This window comes from Ochotona princeps, chromosome 7 (assembly GCF_030435755.1).
Source record: "Ochotona princeps isolate mOchPri1 chromosome 7, mOchPri1.hap1, whole genome shotgun sequence".
Taxonomy (NCBI): Eukaryota; Metazoa; Chordata; class Mammalia; order Lagomorpha; family Ochotonidae; genus Ochotona; species Ochotona princeps.
In genome coordinates, this window is record NC_080838.1 from 38,205,052 (window position 1) to 38,228,943 (window position 23,892).

Sequence of the window (23,892 nt, forward strand, 5' to 3'; positions counted from 1 at the left end):
AGAAGAATAATAACATCAAAACAAACAGACCAGTCAAGAAATGGGCATGGGAAATGAACAGACATTTCACAAAGAAGCAAATTCATATGGCTAACATGCACATGAAAAAGATTAGCAAGCTTTCTGGCAATTAGCGAAATTCAAATAAAAACAATACTGAGGTTCCCCTAAATGCCAAAAAGAATTGCCCACATGTAGAAAACTACCAACAATACCGGCTGGCCAGGTTGCAGAGAAAAAGCAACCCTGTTCTACTGCTGGTGGGAATGCAGGCTGCTGCAACCACTATGGAAGTCAGTATGGAGAACAATTGGGCAATTAAAAATCCACCATATGAGCCAGCAATATCACTCTTAGGCATGTATCCAAAAGACCTGTCACACGAGAAAGCAACATGCAATCAACAATCACAAGAACATCAACCTAAATGCCAATTAACACAGGACTGGAAAAAAAGGAAAAAAAACTGTGGTTCATCTTCACTATGGAATACTAGTCAACTATTTAAAAAAATCAAACACAATACTTTGTGGCCAAATGGGCCAAACTAGAGACCATAAACTAAGGGAAATGAGTTAATCCCAAAAGGTCACATATCATATGTCTGCTCTAATGTAAGGTTGTATGATGTCAGATCTAGGGTAATTACGTGCGAATTTTACTCTATGTCACTTCATGCTTACCTATACCTTCTGTAATAAGATCTTGTTATGTAATTCATTTACCAATCATCCATAAGAGGCTGATTGTTTATAATGGAAACATTTAACAAAGTGAAATGATAAATTACAGCATGGAGAAAACTGCAAGCTACAGAGGTGACAAAGGATTAATTTTTGGATTCTATAAAGAGCTCAAGAAAGGGCAGCGCCTGAACAATTATTCCTGTTAAGCAATGAGCAAAGGGGACCGCAGATATGGCATTGTGGCAACACTGACATTTCATTTGGGCACTGGTTCTAGTCCAGGAAGCCTAACTCTGCTTCAACTCCCTGTTAACGGCCAGGAAAAATCGCACTTCAAACTGAATCAGTGTGGATGTCCATCAGCTGATGACTAGATACAGAAAATACGAATAGCACTCAGCCATGAAAATGGAATCTTTTTAAAAAGATTTATCATTATTGGAAATTCAGATTTACAGAGAGAAGGGGAGATATGGAGAAAAATCTTTCATCTGCTGGTTCCCTCCCCAAATGCCTTCAATTGCTATATGGCATGTTCAAATTATAGATCACCAATATGTAAAAAGATAAAATGGACTTTAATAGAAATATCATCATAGTTCACAAACAGTAACAAAGATAAGCATGTTTTGAGTCTCTATGTGTGTGTGTGTATATCATTGTAATTTGATCTGTTGTATTGGGTTATGTTCAAAAGAATAACAAATATGACTTAAAAAGCTCCTGATAACTCAAGTTACATAACCTGACTTTAAAAAATGTCCACGTTTAAAAATATTTCTATAAATGGAGATTTCATGTGTTTTCCACATGCAGTCTTAACTGTATAATTCTCACCCTTTCCTCCCTCATCCTGTTGCTGCCATCTTGTCTCCTTCATCTTAACTTTCTTTTATGTTTTACAAAGACACACTTTAAAATTATAATTGCTAGCTTTTCCCTTCACTAAATAAAAAATTCAATAGTTAGTGTGCAGACAAACCATAATTCCTCAGTAGAATATGCAAGGGCTCTAAATAACAATGAAGTTTCAAAGCATCTGTCTGGTTCACACACATCAAATTTTTTGCTCTGTATATTAGTTGTCAAAAATTAGCTAATCACGTATTGGCAAAGATTTTAGCTTTTAATAAATGTGATCTCTAATGATCCTGAATCAGTTCTCAAAATACCTTATGTTGATTCAGCAGTCGTGAAAAAGAATTTGTTGATATCCCTAAATTTGGTCCCTGAAAGTTCTATTAAGCTCTCTCAGCGTTTCTGTTGTTTTCATTGACAACCACACTGGCATAAAGTGCAAGTTAAAAAAAAAAGTCATAGCTGCAAAAGAGTCAGCATATTTAAATAGAGATAGTGTACTTATGCTTTTTTGAAAAAATTACCTTTTCTAAGTCATTCAATTATCATCTAATTTTTTTAAAGAGTCTACTAGTTAAAGTCCCTTATGGTTCACTTTTGATCCAGCTCCCAGCTTATGGACTTTGAAAACAACTGAATATGGCTTACATCTAAGACATCCTACACCCACGTGTGAGACCCAGAAGTTTCTGGCTCCTGGCTTCTGATCAACTGAGCGTTGGCTATTTTGGGCATCTGGGAAGTGAACCAATTGTTGTAAGACTGTCGTGTCTCTCCTTATCATTCTGTAATATATGACCTTTAAATAAAAATAAAATAAAAATCTTTAAAAATCTTTATTTTGTCAATAAAGCTATAAATTCAAGTGTACCTCACAACATGATCCAAACACCCAAAATATTTAAAATCTTTTCTTTAATCTGTTCTTCATTTTTTCATCCCCAGAAAATATTTTCCTTTTGATGACTTTGTGTTTTTTTTTCACAATGAGTGACTTTAAAAGCCTGCTAATGGATTCGATGTGAGAATGCTGGTATTAATCAGCCAGTCGCTATCACAATATTTAAACTTCTTCCATTTTCTTTACTCTCCACATCAACATTTAAATGGAAGCTACAAAAAGTGAATGAAGACATGCAATATCATGATTTTCTTCCTTGCTTAAATATAATCTGATTAACAACTTTCTGCCAAGTATATAGGTTCTTTTTTAAAAAGTTATCTCTGTAAAGGTAATGTGAAATGTTTAAAAAAAATCACACTAACACCTCTTGCAGCAAAATTTGTAAGTATTTCACACTATGAAAATATGTAAAATTTGAAACCCCTAAACTTGAAGGGGAAAAAACAAGCATCACTTCACAAAGCTTCTCATGTAATTGTACAGTATAACTGTAGCTTATCTTTTTCACTTAAAATTAGGTTGCAGCACCACAATCTAACTCTGCAATCTGACTTTATCAGAAAATCCATGAAGTGAGGATTAAGTTGTTGAGTTGATTCAAAATAACCCAGGGAGAGAAGCTGACTCCATTCCAGCAATATTTTCCAAATCCAAGGAATTTTAACCTAATCTCTTGCTTCATTTTTGCCAAAGACAATAGGAAACTCTTCCAAACTAAATGCTTTTTGTTTATTCCCTGCTGTGTTCTGAAATATCAATCTTTCTTTCCTGATGACTTGCTCAGAATTGGAAATAATGATTCATAATTAAGCTTAAACTAGATCTCTGTACATTTTTCTGGGTAATTACAGTATTTTGCTATCTATATATCTTATGTCCCCATCATATACTCATGGTCTTCTCCCTGGTTATCTGGTTGAGCTTGTGTTCATTTTAGTTTGAGATTCCAGCTATAATAGTCTTCTACTTTGGGGTGGTGCAGTCCTGTTCTGTTGCCCCCGAGCCCTTGAGCACTGGTACAGACTAGTGCTTCCCTGAACCATGGCCCTACAAGCAGGATTAACTATCCAGAATCCACTTAAGGGCAAAGGATTTATGTCCAAGGTCCCAAACTCTTTGTTTTTCAGGCTGGGGGCAGCATGAAAGGCTTTCTCTAATGGATTGTAAAGGTTTTATGGCTAACTAAACCCTTCTGCAAATCCTAAACTAATTTAACTGCATTAAAATCAAACCACAACGTATAACAAACCTAACATAACACGTTATACATAACATCGTGTCATCTTAAATTAAGGCAAACATGTGGTATTCAACCTTTTGGGATTGGCTCATTTCCCTTAGCATTATGGTTTCCAGTTTGGCCCATTTGGCCACAAAGAACTGCATTTTGGTTTTTTTAATAGCTGAGTAGTATTCCATGGAGTAGATGAACCATAGCTTTCTTATCCAATCCTCTGCTGATGGGCATTTTGGCTGCTTCCATGTTTTTGCAATTACTGATTGTGCTGACTGGACAATAAGATGCTGGACTCTATGTTTGGTATACGCTTGCAATGGGGGAATCTCAACTGAACTTGAGCTGTGATTATGCAACAAGGTGGAGGAATCCACCATGGTGGGAGGGTTTGGGGAGGGGTGGGGAGAATCCAAGTACCTATGAAACTGTGTTACATAATACAATGTAACTAATGAGTTTAAAATAATAAATAAATTTTAAAAAATCAAACCACAGCTCTCAGAGGGGCCAGCCTCCCTTGCCATCCCAGTATTCTGCCTGAGGATGCTCAAGTCACTTGTTTTAGTTTTAGTTTTCACCTGGCCTCCACTGCCACCTCTGGCTGTAGAGGCGGAGAACAGAGCTGCATTTATCAACATGGTGGACAGAGTCCATGGGGCCCTGGAGAGCACCCAGAGTGATGGGCAACTGGAACTGAAAGTGTTATACCACACCAGGTCTCAGATTGACTCAGCCACTGTGAGGAGGGCAAGGATAATCAGGAGGAATTGGACATGTGGCCTGCACTTTTGAAACCAGTTTCAAAATATTTTCTGACACGCACTGCTGTCCAAGTGCAAGCAGTCATCCAGGATCGAGATACTGAATTTTATTTTGCAAATCTCTTTCATCTTGTTCTTACGCTTTACATGTTGCATCATTTTCAGTTCTGGAAACATCAATATTGTGTTTGCTTTTCTCTAACACTTACCAACTCTTATTCATTATTTTTTATTTTTATTTTTTAAACAATAGTACTTTTTTGAAGTTAAATAACATGGTAGTGAATGACCAATGGGTCACTGAAGAAATGAAAAAGAAAATCAAAGACTTTCCTGAAGCAAATGATGCTATTGTCTGACCTATTAGTGAAGAAATAAATAAAAAAAAAACAATTTTTTAAACTGAATTAAAATAAAAACAAAAATATAAACTGCCTAAGACACAGCAAAAATAGTATTGAAAAGGCTATTAATCTTGTATTTTGCATAATGAATGTCTTACATCAGAGAGAACATACGATATTTGCCCTTCTGGGATAGATCTGTTACACTGAGCATAATGGGTACATTTGGTTGCAGATGGGTACATTTCCTTCTTTTTAATGGCTAGGTAGTATTCCATGGAGTGGATATACCATTGGTGTTTTATATACTCCTCTTTTGCTGGGATTCTACACAACTGTGTCCTTTATTTTCCTGACAAATGACAAGCATTTCACTTAGAGCTAATTTACTACAAGTCAAAGTGATTTTAAATATGTTCAGATAATGAAATGTATCTTTTCTGACATTGTAAAGTAGTCACCCTAAATTGTAAGTTAAAATATAATTAAAATTAGGAATAAGTAAAATATTAACATGAAGTTTTTTCAATCTAGTCAACACTTTTTATAACACTGATAATAAAAAGATAATAAAACATGACTGACGTTGTTTTTTTCTAGGAGTATAAAAGAATAACTTCTGCACTGATATATCACATTTATTTGAAAAAAAAATTTAGTCTTTGGCTTTCTAAAAATGCTTCTACACTTTGGGTCTCCCAACTTTTACAACACTAGAGGGCGACGTGTTCTTGCTTTGATACAAAAACAGATCAGCAGCACCTGTTCTCAGCTGACAGGGTAACAAATAAAAGAAAGTGCTATTTAGATGTATCCATTAGTACTGGTAACTTTATATCCTTGGTGAATATCATCTTGTTGACATCAGTGAAAGATCAATAATCTTAATATTAAAATATGAATTATGTTACAGTTCCTTATGAGATATTTTAGTCCATGCCTTCATATTTCAATAGTCATTTTATGTTGTTGATGCAGTTTCTTATTTGAACTTTTCTATTTTTTATGCATCTTCATTTTTATTTTTATTATGTACCAAAGAAAATACATAAAAGAATGTGACATTCTGCTAATCTTTTCAACCCAAAAATTCTACATAATACCTGTAATCCAAACACAGACACACAACACAAATCTATCATCTCTTGTTTCAAATTACCATTACCTTAGCTTTAGTTTATTTCTTAACTACACATAATATGTACCGGCTTTTGTGGAATACAGCAATGTTTCAGGTTTACATTCCCATGTTAAGCAGATAAGTCTGTGTAATATCTTCGTTTACAAAAAAGGACATTCCCAAAAATCTGTTTAGGTGTTTAGTAAGTTTTAATATCTTAAGAAATGTGATTAACATAAAATGAATTAATAAAACTATATACAAAAGAAAATACACAAAATTATTCAGCTGTCCTTTTACTTTGCAGGTATGAGATGGAAACCTAAAACAAAAGAACTATTATTTCTAATAATGTATTACACTAGTTACAATTTCCATTTAGGGTGACATGATGATTTATTTGCAAAGGAGGTGTTTCAAAAAAACTCACATACACTGCTCATCTGAATATATTTTGGTTTGCATACCACAATTTATCATTTGCCTGAGAATCTGTAACGATATGAGTTCACATGCAGCTTCTTTGTAAATGATTTTCAAGATAATAGATCATTAAGAGGTTGTGTATACCATGAAATATACTCAAGTTAACCATCCTTACTAAGTGCAAAAAACAATAATAGTTTTTGTTTCCTGTCATGGTTTTATTTTTTCTCCAAAGTTAGTTTTTGCAAATAGTAATTAATATTTGTTCAGAAAAGTATGTTGAAGGATGAACATTTTTTTCAATAGCTATAACAGAAATAAGTACCAAATAACACTAAATATAAGACACACTTTGTAACTGAAATGCTAACGTCAAAGAGGTTAGAAAGTGCAATCCAAAACTTAGTCCTTAAGAAAATTTAGTCACATAATTCTACTCAAATTAAAGTTAAGAACATATAGACACATAAAAATTATGAAAGTATGTTTGGAAAAACAATCAAATGCTAAATACTGCAAAAAGAAACAGTACTGGGACTTGGGTTGGACTTCAGATCCACCTGGAGCGTGGATTTTGGTGAAGATTCTGATCTCAATACAATTTGCACTTGATCTACCTTTTGACCATTGATTTCTGATTTACAGTCTGCTGGGAGTGTATCACAACAAATGATTTCAGTTGGCTTGCTAGTTATTGGACTAGGAAATATATATATATACACACACACACACACACACACACACACAGATATACAAATATTTATGTATATGACACACAAAACCATAGATTTCTTAACATAGAAACACTATTCAGATTGCTAGACATAGTGAAAATAAAACTGGTAAAAATGTTAATCTCAATGAACTTCAGTGAATAATATAATACTAAAGTGTTAGCACATTGACAATTACTGTATAATTCAAATAGGAAGAATAGTATAAAGAAAGAAGGACTAAATGAAGTAGGAGTCTGTTCTAACAATCTCATCTTTTTCTGTGAAAAGGCCATGATTTTATTGCTACATCAGTAAGCAACAGTTGTGTATTTGTTTTGCAACTTCAAACCAAATAAGTGGGGTCTGGCGTTGTGAGGCAGCAGTGGCATCCAGCCATTCAGGAGTGCTGGTTCAGATCTCATGTGTTCAGCTTCCTCTCCATCATCTAGCTAATACCCGGAAGAAGGCTCACTTGGGAGATGTAGTTGGAGTTCCTGACCCCTGAATTCAGACTGGCATAGACTTTGCTGATACAGCCATTTAGGAAATGAACCAGCAGATAGCATATCTCTTTCTCTCCAATCTCTGTCAACTCTGCCCTTCCAATAAGTCAAATCTTAAAAAAAAAAAAATAAGATAAAATTGTGGATTAAATTGTAACAAATAATATGAGATAAATTTGACGTTTCTAGAAATTGTAGGTTTTAAAAAAATTTTAAATGAAAGACATTGTGCAAATATCCAGTGAAAAGAAGTTGAGTTAAACTCTGCTTTTACATAAGATCGGTCATATTCAAAATGGCAGGAAATATTTGTCAATATTTTAAGGTTAACATAAATTCATAATGGTAACCTATTGTCTTCAATTTAATTGCATTCAGTGACCCTAAACTGAAAAATATGGGAATACTTTTTAAAGTTCTGGGGAAATAGAAGAGTATTTTCTAAGAAATTTATTTTAGTGAACATAAAAATTCCAATTTTCACATTATACATATATTGGAAAAATTTTGAATGTTACAAAATTAAACTTAAATATGCCACATGAAAATCACTACATCAGATCCAGGTATATCCAGACCTAGCATACAAAACATCTACAAATCCTCAGTCTTACTACAGAACTTTTGTTCATCTGATATCTTATTCATGAACTGTATAGTTAGGCTCATCACGGTTGCATCTATACTTAACAAATATGGATTATTTTTGTTTTTGCTGGTCACTATTCCCTAACAATGCATGATAATAGTTATATAGCTCTTATACTACATTGGATAATATCAATAACTGAGATATGATTTAATGTGTATAGGGGAATGAGATTAGTAACCATTAGGATTTTTAGTGGAGAATGAGAAGGATGAATAGGTGAACACAAGGATAGGGGACAATGAAATAATTCAGAGTATAATGAAAGATTCAGGTCAACATTTGTGAAATACATAGCGCATACTCCATCAAGAGTGAATATTAATTAAAAGGAGGGACATTGGTTGGTAATTATGTGTCACATTGGTTTATTGATTATATAGAATGCTATCAGGAGTAGGCTATGCATATGGGATTCGGGCAAGAATAAGGAAACACTGTCTTACATAAAATTTTGCTGGTAATCAGAATCTTTCCTTAAAATTGAAGTCTATTTGAAAAAGATCATGCTGTTTCATGACATTTGTGTGTAACTTTCTGGATCTTACAAATGTGTAGCCCAATGTGCATAACACAGTAGGGTACTTTTAGAAAACACAGTCTGAGAGCAACAGTAATGTAATTTCAAAGTAATTCTGCCTCTCTCTTTTATTGCTTAAACATCAAAAAATTAGTTGCAACTCAGAAGCAAAATGCCATTTCTAAAATTGACTGTTCCTATACTCTTCATATCCCATGTACCCAAACATGACTCTGGAAATCCTCCGAGGACAATAATTCTTCTCTGCAAAATGTTGCGTACTTTTCTTTTGTTTCTCATCTCCATTCTCTAATTTACCTCTGTGTTGATCAGTTAGCTTCAAATTCAGAAAACAAGATACGATTTACTGTATCAGCTAAGGGAAATAGTAATTTTTTTTTTTTGGCTAGGCATAAGATTGTGAGTTCTTTCATTTGAATTCATTCTGTCTTGCAACATGAAAGATGGACATGCTAAGATTTGTGATTGATTGATTTACAGAAGTGGGAACATGAATTACCCAAAGATTTCAGATTTTCATAACCAATTACTCAGTACTGATTGAGTGCTTTCTAAGTGCCAGCTGCACCACTCACCTGAAAGCCACTGTACCTACTCAGCAAAAGCAATGAGATCCTATATTATGATGCATTGGATTAAAAACATAAATACAGTCAGCATAATAAGTAAATAGTACCAAAGCTACAAAGTCACATGGAAGCAGACAATATGTGTAAAGATAAAATAAATTCTAGCAATTGTATTTCAATAATATTTCTTGAATGTCCATGAGATATTTAGAAAGCAATGTCCAGTAGGCTTTCAAAAAGATAGAAATGGAATACTTTTGGGGATTGAAAATACAAATGAATATGAAAATCCATGATAATGAGTGAAATTGAGTGAAAGTACTGATGAAATACATACGTAAATACAAAATAAGGATTCTCACAATACCGTGAAAAAATGTGTGTGAGTGTATGTGTGTGTGAAGAGGAGAGAAACATACCATTAAAACCTTAGGGAGGGGCTTGGCGGCGTGGCCTAGTGGCTAAGGTCCTTGCCTTGATCCCATATGGCCGCTGGTTCTAATCCCGGCAGCTCCACTTCCTCTCTCTCTCTCTCCTCCTCTCAGTATATCTGACTTTGTAATGAAAATAAAATAAATCTTTAAAAAAAAAAAAAAACCTTAGGGAATAGCGCAATCTAAGTTGTTATTATTGTAAGAGAGTCATGAAGAGGTAAGCCAGATATAAACATGTTGCTGGTCAAGTACCGAATGTTATATATGAGTTGAGGAAAAAAATTGAAATGTTATGCTGACTTCGTCAATCAGGAAAGTACTTTGTCATTAGAAAAATTAGACCAATGGTGTCATGAGGTCAGACAAATGGAGTTGAGGAGGAAGAGAATCCCTGTTAGCAGAAAGAAAAAAAGAGCAGGTGCTCTGTCTAGTGGTTAAGATGTTGCTTGGCATGTCTGTATCCCATTTTGGATTGCCTATGTTCATACCCTAGTCCCACTTCAAATCCAGTTTCCTGATAGTGCCTCTTTGAAACACAGCAGATGATTTCTGACACTTTGGTTTCTGTCACAAACAAGGAAAAATTGATTGGAACTCCTGGAACTAGATCTGTTTTGTTTCTCTGCCCTTCTCCATCTCTCTGTCAAGTAAAAGAAGGGAAAAAAAGGAAGAAAAGAAAGTAGACGAGGAGAGAAAGGGAATAAAATCATAGAACTACAAAACTTTGTTATTATGAAGAATACAGTTTTTGAAACAAGTGAGAAATCTACTGATAAAATGCTGAATTTTCAGAATGGAAAGAGGCCTGTGGACAGAGGCCAACAGGACATTTGGAGAGGAATCTGAATTGTTTTTGTCACAGAAAAACAGAAGAATTTGGTTTTATAAAAGAGAAGAAAGTGAAATATGAAAGAGAAGATGAAACTATACCCAGAAACTGGAAGAAAAATATCAGGGACAATTTGCACATAGAGTAGCACTAGAGTGTTCATTTTCTGAGCATTTCTATATACAGTGAAGATAAATCAGCTTATAACCAGAAACAACAAAATTATTGCCATCAACTTTTAATTGCTTTGGTTCAGATTAATAATCATTCTATGAAAAATGATTGTTACATTTAGTATCAATTTACATACTTGTTAATTGTCTCAATACACAATCATAGACGTAATTAGCCATAAACAGGAAATACACATTTCATATCAGAGATATTGGATGGAAGAAAATCATGAGAAGAGGTGAATGAAAGAAGCTAGAATGTAAAGTTTTACTTGACTATGAATAAATGAAGGAGACAATAAATTTGCCTAACATTTAAAATAAAATTTGGGATCTGGAGCCTTAACCTAGTGGCTCAACTCCTCACCTTGCACGTGCCAGTATCCCATGTTGGCAACAGTTCCTATCCCTGCTGTCCCATTTCCTATCCAGCTCCCTGCTTGTGGCCTGGGAAAGCAGTCAAGGACAACCCAAATTCTTAGGACCCGGCATTCACATGACAGACCACAAAAAATCTTGCTCCTCGCTTCAGATCAGCTCAGTCCCATTACAGCCTCTTGGATAGTGAACCAGTGGATGCAAGATCTTCCTCTCTATCTCTCCTTCTCTCTGTAATCTGACCTTCTAATAAAAATAAATAAAACTTTAAAATAAAATAAAATAAAAGTTGAATTTCAGGTAATAACTGAGAAAACCATTGCTTGTATAAGTGTAAACAATTTATATGAAATGACACTTTTACATCAGTTTAATGTGTTACTACCAGTAAAACAATTAGGATCACATGATAAATTGACATACAATTTCATGAAGATATAACTGTAGTATTTATGCTATTCTCTTTCTGAATTGGTGTGAGCTATTGCTTTATTCTTATAAATACAATTTTCTTACACTGTGGTAATAAACATTTACTATATAATAAAGAGGTCAGTACACAAATGTCAAAAAAATTTAAAGCATCTATATTTTTGTATTGAATAGCCACCCTACTAGCTATTTTAAAGAAAATACTAGCAAGATTATTTTTATCATATTATTTAATTATCCAAATGCATGTATATACATTTGATTTTTTGTGTTGCTGAAATTAATTACTAGAAGTAGAAAATAGCATTGATCAAAATTTATCATTTTTTGCAGCTTTATTTTGTTAGTTTATGTTATGGTGAAATAAATATAGGCAAATTTATTATTTTAACTATTCCGTTTATAACAATCCATGACATTAAATACAAATAGTGTTTAGCTCCCACCAGTATTCTGTGTAAAAATGGATATAAATACAAACTGTTAAAATTACTATTCAAAAAACTCAATGAATAACTGAGGACTATAATGGGCAGGAAGTGAGATGACCAGTTTAATTCACACAAGTAAATAAACCCATACTTTCTGGTTAGTTCTATATCTCACTGTCCATTTCTAAGATTCTGCATTTCTACTCCATATATCAAGAACTGGAATTTTATTTGCCATACATAAGACATAAAAGCACTTTACTGAAATAGAAATACTGAGATATTCTTTAGATTATTTTCTAATTAAAATTTTATATATTTCATACCTACTGTGTAAACCTCTTGCTTAGTTCTTTTAAATCAAAAAAATTATTCAAAATTACCAAATACTTATCAGAAAGAGAAGTTTCATTCTTTTGCACTGTCTTCCCTGGTGTTTTTCATTTGTAATGGCTAACATTTCATGATATTTTCACTTTTAGGTAATATCAAGCAAAACACTAACTTTGTCATAACTGGAAGCAATATAGTTAGGCATGTATAAATACATCCTCCTGTCATTCTATTCCACTCTCAAAACTAATCAAGGCCACATAATTTTCAGAGTATGGAAAAGCTCAGTCAATGTTCTTCAGAAGAAATTTGGAATGATTTCAAATATCCTCCTACTTATCAGAAGCAACTTTTCCTGAGATGTTACTATTTTAATACTTTTTGAGTGGAATCTGGAAGTATTACAACATTCATTTATTAATGCTTTAAAAGAACCCCAGGCACTGTACCGAAATAATACAGTTAGCAAGTCTTTTTGGTAGAAAATACTGAGAGATTATGAAATGTAAAACATCATTTGGATTTTAAAATGTATTTGGGAAAAAAAGAAATAGAAGGAGTATAAATGTTTTAACTTAAATATTGAACACAAAAGATAATTTTTAAATAAATAAGCACTTTTTGGTGAACCAGAATATAACTGATTTATTTGTTTGTGCAGTCTAGGTTGACATTTATAACTTGTACATTAAGGCAGCTGAATACATTCTGTGGCAAGGAGTCCCTGAGCAGCAAATAGGTCGTTGCAGAGAAGGCATTGTGTGTTTCCATTCAAAGGATGTGGAGCAATGTTTTAGAATGAACACTCAGCTTAGATTACAGAATAAGAAGCATACTTGCTTTTTTATCAAATTCCAGGTTCTGAACTCTTGCCTAGATTATCACTCTATTCCAGTTCTGTGTTTCTGTTTTTTCTGGCATCTATACAATCAAGGTAAAACATCTGAAACCTACCATAAGTGTTTCCCCTTCTCTCCTCTAATCATGGTCTTTCTTTAAGATGTCTGGATTTCAGTTAGTTTTCCAAGAGTATTTTAACTCAGATTAAAATGTTGGTCAATGAAATTTGATTCAAGTTAGTACTGGGAAGGTTGTTTTGATCATCAGCATTTGGTTTGCCAGCAGTTGTTAGAGGCAATAGTAAAACATGCTTAAATCATGAACTTGGGTCATGGGAATGTTGCTTAACTTTCCAGGAGTGTGTCATCCGTAAGGTCAAAAGTTAAGTAGTAACCAGTTAGTAGAATCCAATGTTATCAGTGAATTCAGCTGCATCATAATGCCATGTCATTTTCACATAAATTTCCACTTGTTCAGACAACTGTTATATTCAATTTTTACAGTACATAATTAAACGAAATAACCTTTTTTTAACATTTACAAGTTTATAATTATCTTTTGCATTCATACCTGTGTTGGTCAGACATGTTCCTCTTAACAGTGGCTCAAAACATTCTAAAGACTCTAAATTTAAATAACAGATCTTATTTTCCTCAAGAGGTATGCATTAGATAATTTTTTAGTCTTTAGTTTTCTTACATATTGCAATCATCATCTTGATTTATATATTTCCACTGTGTAATTTTACTCAATGGTTGTTTACTAGATTTTGTTATTTAGCCTTGTAGCCTATAACCTTTGGCCAAAGAGTGTTCACTTCAACATATTGATCCATATCTCTTACATAGCCCAAGGAAACACAAGTTGTGTGGTAGCCACCACTTACAGTCCAAATAAACATTTCCTCCTCAGAAACCTGCTGGACAGCTGCCCTCCAGCCTGTGCTACTTGCTTTGATTGACTGAAGTCAAGTAGATTTTTAGAAAATCTATGTTAAGTAAATTCATTAAAATAACTTCACAATAAGTTTCCTAATTAACCTGTTGATTTCACACAATACAATCCAATTTCCTTTATATTGCAAAATATTTTTTTCATACTAAGGTTACTTTTATGCCCCTCTATAGTCTTATTTTAGCAATTATTTTCACAATTTCTTCAACTCTTAGTAATACTGCATGGTTCGAGATATATGCTACCATTTTACCTTAATCAATTTCATGCTAAGGTCAAGAACCCTAGGCATTCTAGCCATCAGACCAGCTCTTGATTAAATGAGTACACTGACACACATAGAGAGTTTGCAATTTTCCTATTTACTACCTTTTAGAAATCAATTAATTATTTTCAATTGAATCTAATACATACAGAGATAAGATACACAACACACACAGAAAGAAAGAGAGAGAGAATCATTCATTTGCTGATTCACTCGCCAAATAGCTGCAACAGGCAGAGCTGAGCTGATCCGAAGCCAGTGCCAGGAGGCTCTCCTACTTGTGGGAGGGACTCAAGAACTTGAACAATCTTCTGCAGATTCCCAGGCACATCAGCAGGGAGTTGGCAAGAAGGCTCCTTAGCAGGGAGCATTATGGAAAGTGGAGTAGCTGGGACTTCAACAAGTGCCCATATATAGGATGTTGACAGCACAGACAGAGGTTTAAACTAGAATGCCATAACACCAGCCACTCTGTTTACTATTTTGTTGCATTCAGTATTTATTGGATGGTTAAGCTCATGATTATAGAGTAAGCTGAAACTGTGTTACTGGGAAAACGTAAAGAAAATGAACAAAGGTAGGAGGCAGAGAGAGGAGAATAGAAATTATGAGATTAAACTGCATACATGAAATACATAAAATTTGTTTCTTCTATATAAAATTTTAAAATAACTTACAAATGCATAAACATCCTTTAAAAGGGTACCATTGTAGTGTGTGTGTGTGTGTGTGTGTGTGTGTGTGTGTGAACTTGAGCAAACCAATGATCCTCTCTGGATTGAGAGCAACATCGGAAAAGAATATTCTTGATATGTGTCACTGGTAACCTGAGTTTCACAATCACAAAGCATGGGGCATTCAGTTTACATTCAGTTTTCAACTGATATCTGGTTCGATAAAGGAGATCAGATCTGTGATAAACAGAACACCAGATACCTGCCTCTCATATGGAGACTAGCATTTGATTAATGCAGTCTAAGCTTGCAATAGTATTGCATCTGGTTTATCAGCTGTTGTGGAGATTGAATTAATACTTACTCTTTGTAAAATACTGTGTTTATATACACTTTATAGAAATTGTAAGGTTCCTTCAGATTTTTATTCATTAATGTCCACCATTGCAACAACCTGAATGATCTTTTGAAATTTTCACTTTTATCTTTACCAAAGTGGGAGAATGGGCTGAAACTGGAGAACACTTCTGCTACTTGAGTTACATCAGTAGCATTGGTTTTAACCTGTACAAGACAAAAATAGCTTGACTGTGTTTAGTTGCATAAACTCTTATATAGTATAGAGAATAAAAATGAAATTGAGAATGTCATTTCTAAAATGGGTTGGTTTTTCTGCTTCCCAGAGAACGTAACAAAAAATAGCATTCCATATATTCTAAACTTTACCAAACAACTTTAGAGAACTGGAAAGAATCATTACTAGACAGAACCAAAACATCACCTGTCAGGTCTCTTTTTATAAGAAAGTGTTACTCCTGGGGCCCGGCGGCGTGGCCTAACGGCTAAAGTCCTCGCCTTGAAAGCCCCAGGATCCCATATGGGCACCGGTTCTAATCCCGGCAACTCCACTTCCCATCCAGCTCCCTGTTTGTGGCCTGGGAAAGCAGTTGAAGACGGCCCAATGCATTGGGACCCTGGGGTTCCCGGCTTCGGATCGGCGCGCAACGGCCCGTTGCGGCTCACTTGGGGAGTGAATCATCCGACGGAAGATCTTCCTCTCTGTCTCTCCTCCTCTGTCTATATCTGGCTGTAATAAAAATGAATAAATCTTTGAAAAAACAGTGTTAATCCTTGTCACATTTTCCCCACTTTGACATGTAAGATTTGAATATCTTTTGTGAGTGACAATTTATCAGGACAGTATTCCTTGGCCAGCTCTATCTACAGTTTCCATTTATTCCTTTTAGTACCACCCACACCTTGGTTTGTTTACATTGGAGTTCTTATAGCTATCTTATCGCATCATTGTTTACTACCTCCACCAAAGGAAACGCAAAACTCCTGAATAGTATTTCACTCATCCTAGTGTCATAAAAGATGACCGATATGTGCTAAATGATAGAAAATATTGCTTAACATCATTCTCATTATGAAAGCTGTTGTCCAAACACTTGAAAAATCTATTTTATTCTGTTTAAAGTGAAAACTATGTCCAGAGAGAGAAATATAATACTATTAGCACTAAACTGACTTAACTTCTCTTGCTTTATTTTAGCATCATATCTGTTGCTAATAAAAAATATCTTATTCCAAGGAAACTGGCTTCATCAACTGAGAGATCAGAAATATTAATATCATACATGGACTAGTGAGAATAATTAATAAGTGATTAATTTTATTTGAGTTAGTACATTAAAATCTCAATTGTATTGATGAAAATGTTAGTGAAAGATTGAAAAAGAAACCAAATTTAGATTCTGATTCTAATTATTCACTTGCACTTTTTGTGATGAATACAATTAGAACTTTTCAACATTCTCATAGGAGCATATGCCTCGCTGCATCTGTTTCTTTGTATTATTCTTTAGTGTCGCGATATTTATTTCAGAGGCTTAAACAATGTTTATATAGGCATGAAACACACTATTCAGTACATCAAAAAGCAGAACTCTTTTGATATGTCTGATGAAACATAACAAATTGTGTGGATCAGTAGTTTATAAGTGAATATCTGATTCAGCAATGGAATCAAGCTAAAGCATCTGGATGTACTGTATAATTTTTGTTCTCTCTTTTTTTCCCCCATTAGCATGGCGATCTTTGGGCTGTAAGTGAATGTTACTATATTCAAAGTACTAACTAAAAACGGTCTAAGGGGATATAAATAAAGTGTAAGGATTATGTATATTTATCATTATTATTTTCACCACTAAGTTGTATTAAATACGCCATTGGCAATTAGAGCAGAGTACGTGGAAAGGGAACAAAGAATTCTTTTAAACAACTTTTGTAAATGGGGAGCAGCCAATAATGTTAAGGCTGGTGTCATTACTTTTCTGATGTAAATTTCATATTCTATGTTACTTTTCTTTTTCCATTTGGTGAACCTTAACCTACCCTTTGTGTGCAGCTCTACCACTGGTTCCATGCTTTAACTGAGCCAGCTGATGAATAATCACTGCTGTACTTAACATTAGCTTGGTCTCCCACTGTGCAAGAAACATTTAAGCCAAAGCAGGAAGACTGAATACACTAAAAAAAGAAGGAAACTATGAAAGAAGAATAAATTGAGGACGGGAGAAAAGAAAGAGGTAAGGTAGGTGGGGGAAATGTGGATGGAAGGAAAGAGGAAGAGCTGAAGGAATGAGGGAGGAATGTAAGCAGGCAGGAAAAGGGAGGGGATGAAGATGAAGGAGACGGGAGATGTGAAAGAGGAGGAGGAAGGATGGATGAAATCTGGAAGAGGGACGGAGTGAGTGCAGAGAGGACACAAAGGGAGAAATCAGAGTGAAAAACGGAGGCGAGGGGAATGGGAAAGGAGTAAAGAAGGGAACAGTGAAAGAGAGAAGCAGGTGAGGAAGGATAAAGGGAGAGATCATACTTTTATTTTCGTTTGAGCAAAGTTTGACCAACTGATCTTGACCTTTCCCTGGTTATGGTTGAAGACAATGCAATTATAGACTTTAAAAAATGAGGTTTCAATATTATAACAACATGCCACAAGTTCGCTTCATGCTGGAATGTTTTCAATAATGGAAATTTGTCTATTTGGTGAAAAATGAGTTTTTATGTATGTACATGTATTTGTGTATCACATGCGTCTGTTTATGTGTATTTGCTAAACAGTGCTTTTTTATTACTAACTCACAAATATTTAAAAGGTAATATTTAAATGTATAAATCTGATTTTGTGCAAAAGTCTCAAATATACAACTTGGCTGAAATGCCACCTTTGTTTTCCCATCTTATCAGTTTCTCAGATATTTAAAAATTTATAGATTTAATCTTTAACTTTACTCAAAATTTCCCTTAATTTCAATGATGCAATCATGATTATTCATCTAATGTTGATGAAAAGTGTTACATATCTCTTGAAACTTTTTAAGATTATTCGCATGGGGGTATTTCTCTGAGGTTGTGGTAGATGGCATTAAGATATATTTGTGTTGGTGCCAGAAATTTTGAAATCAATGAATAACTTGTTCAGGAAATAAATTTTCATTAACTAGTTGCAAAACACTAAGGCATATAGATTTGCTCGAAGTATTACTTGAAAGCCATTATTTCAAAGAGAATAAACACATCAAATTATGTCCTCAAACTGTTTTACCAGTAGGAATGAAGAGTGACTGCTGACATTTCTAAAATATCTACTTGTTTGTACTGGCCAAAGTCATTGATGAGTTTGAAATTCAATATTAGACTATTCTAGGTTTTGAAGAAATCTGTTAGCAGTTTAATGTGATTTCTAAAAGAAATTTCAGATTTGTTAATTTTAGAATGTGGTAACATTTCTTTGAAAACTGAGGTAAAGAAAGCTTGGAAATAGGACTGTATTTATATGTTCTGAATTGCAGTTGACACCTCCAACTTCTGAAGCTTGCTGAAGTTGCCTAAAAAGGAGAATGTATTTAACACCCTGGATAATGGCATCACTGAAACTTTTCTCAAGTGTTAGAGAAAGATTGAATAAATGTTACATCTTGATGGCTGAAGGCAGTAGTGTTGTGTCTGACACCTGACCCATTTCTCTCACTTTGTGAACTTAAAATAAATCAACAGACATCATCATGCTTTTTCTCCTCTAATTAGAGAATATAATGAATCCGAGTTTACCTTCTCATTTGTTGTGTAGTTTCTTACAATATTTATAACAATGGCTTTTAATGTGCTTACTTATGCTGTAAATTTTGCTAGGCCAGTCACCTCAATAAAATTTTCATAATTCCTTGCTTTGAGATGTTGCATTTCTGATTTATCTGTCATCTCCAAGATAATGGTAAGGCTATGCATTATATCCTTGTTTTTATTTTTTCCAGAGCATAATGCTATGTGTTCTGAGCTTCTGCTAGGTTTATATACAACATTTCATTCAGTCTTCAATATAGAAACTGTGGTTACTTTAAAATTTGTGTGTACTCAGAATCTATAGCTCTTCTTTAAATGTATGGAATGGAGGGGAAAAAAAAAAACACTTCAGGTTAGACTGTAAACATAATACATTATCAATAAATTTCAAATCAGAAAGAATTAGTCTCCAGGGTACACAGTTTCTTAGTCTTGGCTTCCAGCCAGTGCTGATATTCTAGTTTTATTTTATAAGTTATCCCAGATGCTGTTCAAATCTGGGGAGGAGGCAGCAGCCAGAATCATCTAGTTTGAACACAGTATGGTAAAGGCTTTGCTCTTCTCCCTGAGCAGTTGCTACTAAATGAAACACAGGAAGTTTGCTCTTTGAATTTTATTCTCAAAGGCCTCTATATCGCTCAAACAAGAATTGCAGGTGGATCATATGAACGTTAAATCTTCTGGGAACAACTGTTAATACTGCTTCAGAAACATTCACTTAACATTTTCAAGAATTTGTGTTAAAGTGGATATTGAAATATGAAACAAATTTAGTCCAAAAGACAAAGTGCTTTACTTGGAGACAGCAAATAATAGACATCACAGTTCTAACACATTAATGAAACATTTTAAAAAATTAGCAGGGTGAACATATACATGATAAATATAAAAATCCCAGTTGTAATTTTCTACATATATGTATATAGTATTTTCATATATTTAGCATTATTTTTGAAAATATATTTAGCATTATTATTGAAAAAAAAAAGATTTTCAAACCTCATGACTTAAGAGTAATGCTTAAGTTTCTCAGTTGCATCTGTATTTTTTCTTTAACAGTGATTTTCATGTGACAGTAAATAAATCATATGCATTGCAGATTTTGAAAGAATTTGCTTCCTATCAGCATTAGTGGTGACCAGTTGCCAATCAAGAAGAGTTTAAATAAGTTATTCTTATAATCAGTTTCTAGAAATATTCCATTAGTTTGTTAGGAGTCATCTATGGATGTGAATGTTGTGTAATAATTATCGCCATAAGATTGTTCAATATTCTTCACTCTGATAAATGACAGCAATCATACCACAGTTAAATTCTTATCTATTCACTCAAAGAAATCTCTGTTTGTGAAAACATTTTCTGCTTCTTAGTTTTGGAAAAATTCAACCACTTCTAGTCACTTTTGTCTTCCTTAATCTCATTTTACAACAAGAGACACCAGTATTTCGTCCATGAGAAAGTGGATCAGCAAGATAGTTCTATGAGTTGTAAATGCAGATACTTCTCTTGGTATGCAATTCACTTTAAAACACTTATGATCCTATGACAACGAAAAACATCCTGAAAAAAGAATTCACTATGAATAGAACCAAAGGTGAGTTTGAAAGTAATATGATAAAGAGATATATGATTTAAACTTTTTTCAGAAATATATTAAAACTCCCAGTATATCTTATCTATCTTGTAATTAACGAAGCATTATCACATGGAAGTACTATCATAGCAACTCTGAAAATCAGTGTTTTCAATCAGGGCTGAATATAAGAAAAATAAAGTTTATGTTTCATTTTTATTTAACTTTCTTCACCTGAGAATTGTAGGGAATGGGCTAAAAATATGTTATTTAAACATGTTTTCACCTCAACTTATTTTATGCATTAAGGTTTTACATATATTTGCAGGTGTGAAGTAAAAACTGTTTCTGTTCTCCTGGGAATAGATTCTCACAGCATATGGCATATATTGTTCTAGGAATTTCCTTTTGGAACAGGAGCTAGGAAGAAAGCATTCATTTCTTCAAGCAATTTATGATTCTATCATACAGTTTCAAACGCCTGTGACAGCTGTTTCTCTAAAACAGACCATTAGAACAGAGCATGCCTATAAATCTCAGGTCCCAAGAAAAGGACTTCTCATCTTGGGTCATTTGAATGCTGTATTGTTAATAATACTTCTGGAGGAGACATCTATAATCCCACTGTCTGCTTTTCACGTAGCAATTTCAATATGAAAACTCTTAAAATTGTTTTCAATTGAAGTGTTTCTTTATGCAAATGCTCTGGCAACTGTTTAAAATAGTTTAAGTTCTATCTGGTTCTCAGGCAGGATTTTATCTCCCATTTGTAGTGCCAATAGAACTTCTTCAAAGCATTGTGACAGGTAAGCACACACATGCTGAAAATCGAGACTGATTATGGTTTAAAAGCAGAGTCCTTTCTTACATAAATATTCCACGAATAAAACTTTATTGTGTCTAACTTGTTTAGGTAGCTAAGCAACATATATCCATTAACTGTACACACCACAATTTCTGGAAATTAAGCATTGACTTACCTAGAGAAGATTTTCATTTTTTTTTTTTCAGTCTCTTTTTCTAATTTGAATTTATCCGGAGTACTAGCACGAGACATCCAGTATTCAGGTTGACTTAGCTCCAGGTTAATTAGAAGGAGCTTTCAGTTCAGGCAGTCTGCCTGTACAACAGTCCGAGAACACTCTTGAGCGACAGTCCCAGCATCTGAACTCTTCCAGCACAGTCTTTTTATTTATACACACATTGTCCTTTTCAAAACAAGCAGCCAGCTGGAATGATTCAAACCTCTGTTCAGCACACCGTTAAAATGCAGCTTCCTTCTTGGACAAGAGAATTACACCAGGGAGCAGACCCAGTACAGCAAAAAGGCTATGAGAACTATTTAATCACCGGAATACCAGCTGCTCCTGCTCTGCTGCTGCTCCTGCTGCTCTGCCTCTTGTTGAGCTGTGCTCGGTCTTTCCCTCCCTCCCTCTTTCTCTCATATCTACAGAACTATAAAGGCAGCTTTGCCGGATTATGATTGGCAGAAGCAGCCAATTCTCCTAGCTAATCATCCTCCAGACTTTCAAGGACCTGGAAGCTGCTGTGATGTCATCCAGTCAGTGTGGCTCTTACACACGAATCTGTTCCAACAGAAGCTAATTCAGCTATCGCTGCATCCTCTCCCGCCACAGTGATTGATTAGCTACTCTTCGAAAATTTGCCTAATCTTTCACAGTATAGATGGACGGTTCTCCATGAAATTAAATAATAAAATCTCACTGTGCTCCACTGACACTGGACTACAGAATTCTAGTACGTAAAAACAAAAGTTTGAGACGGTGTTTTCTGCGATGGATCTGTGTTAAATACATGAATTGTGAATTCAACAAAAGCCAACAAGGAGCAATCCGAAAGCTGGAGAAATGTTAGTAAATCACATACTGCTAAAGCTATTAGCATTCTACACAATAATGAATGTAGAAGAAAGGCTGTGTATAAATGTATTTATTGTATTATTGCTTTGTACCTTGAAGTAAATTGCTGCATTACTGTGGAAAGTTATTTTGTATTTACAGCACTAACAACAACAACAACAAAAGTCTCCATGTATTATACCGTTGCTTCACAGTGTAGGATGAAAATTGCATGATCTTTATTTTCTCATAATTCAGGAAAACTCAGACATTTGTGCAGAAGTTTTCTATACTTTATGTAAGTTTCTTTTAACATTTTTATTGGAATACGCACAAGATTAAAATGAAATGCTTTCAAGTAAATTCCTTCATTCCAGAACATATAGTTCCTAGGATCCTCTGTAGCAATGCCTTATTTAGTCTTCATCATTTAATTTAGCAGAACAAGATATGCTAATAATAATTTGGGCCAATGCTATCTATAGGATGGAAGACAGATCCACAAATTATGTGTAATTCCCAGTGTCCTTCTGGTAAATATATGCACGTACTTGGAAATAGTTCTGCATGAACCTGAGGCAAGACTGTAAGACCCTCTATGACTTCATGCGGAATAGGAGGGGGCTCCTCAAAATTCAGCATTATATTTCTAGTGTGTTCAGGATTCCTCGTGTGGTCATTCTGCACAAGCTCAGGAGGTGGTGGACATACGCTAAAGAGAGGGTAGGAATAACAGCAACTGGAGATTAGAAAGAATATTAATGATTCATAAATAGCAAATACAGTCTATGACATGGTAGTTCACAAGTCAACCATTTCTTAGATGTATAAGGGAAATGTACTGTGAAAAATTACATTTTAAACATCATCAAAGAAAAATCCAGTAACTTCTTGGAAACCTGCAAGAAGGTTTGATAATTATAGGTATCTTGAAGATCAAGTCAAAATTTTCATTGTGATATACATCAAAACTTCAAATGAATAAATTGCAATTATATTCAATTAATATTATAGTGAAACACTAATTCCTGCAATGACATCATGTGAAATAATAGAACCACGTGAATAAAATAAAATAAACTTTTAAAAGCTGATTGAATATTTCATTTTAGTAGTTTCACTAAATAATATTTCCTCCTCACTATTCAAATTTAATAACTATTTCAAATGTTACTTTTACAGAAGCAGGGGAAATGAAATAAAACAATGTTAACATATTGTAACATATTTGTCTATCTCATTAGCATACTTACATTTCAAGATCTGTAAAAAAAT

General features: G+C 34.1%; 1 protein-coding gene across 1 annotated transcript in view; it reads right to left on the minus strand.

Moving 5' to 3' along the window:
- Window positions 1-22,180, minus strand: part of NDST4 (N-deacetylase and N-sulfotransferase 4) — a 290,180-nt gene extending 268,000 nt beyond the window's left edge. Inside the window, exon 1 of the mRNA XM_004594507.4 lies at window positions 21,739-22,180. The gene's annotated coding sequence lies outside the window, so the exon portion shown is untranslated. The remainder of the gene's footprint in view (window positions 1-21,738) is intronic.
- Between the last annotated feature and the right edge of the window lie 1,712 nt (window positions 22,181-23,892).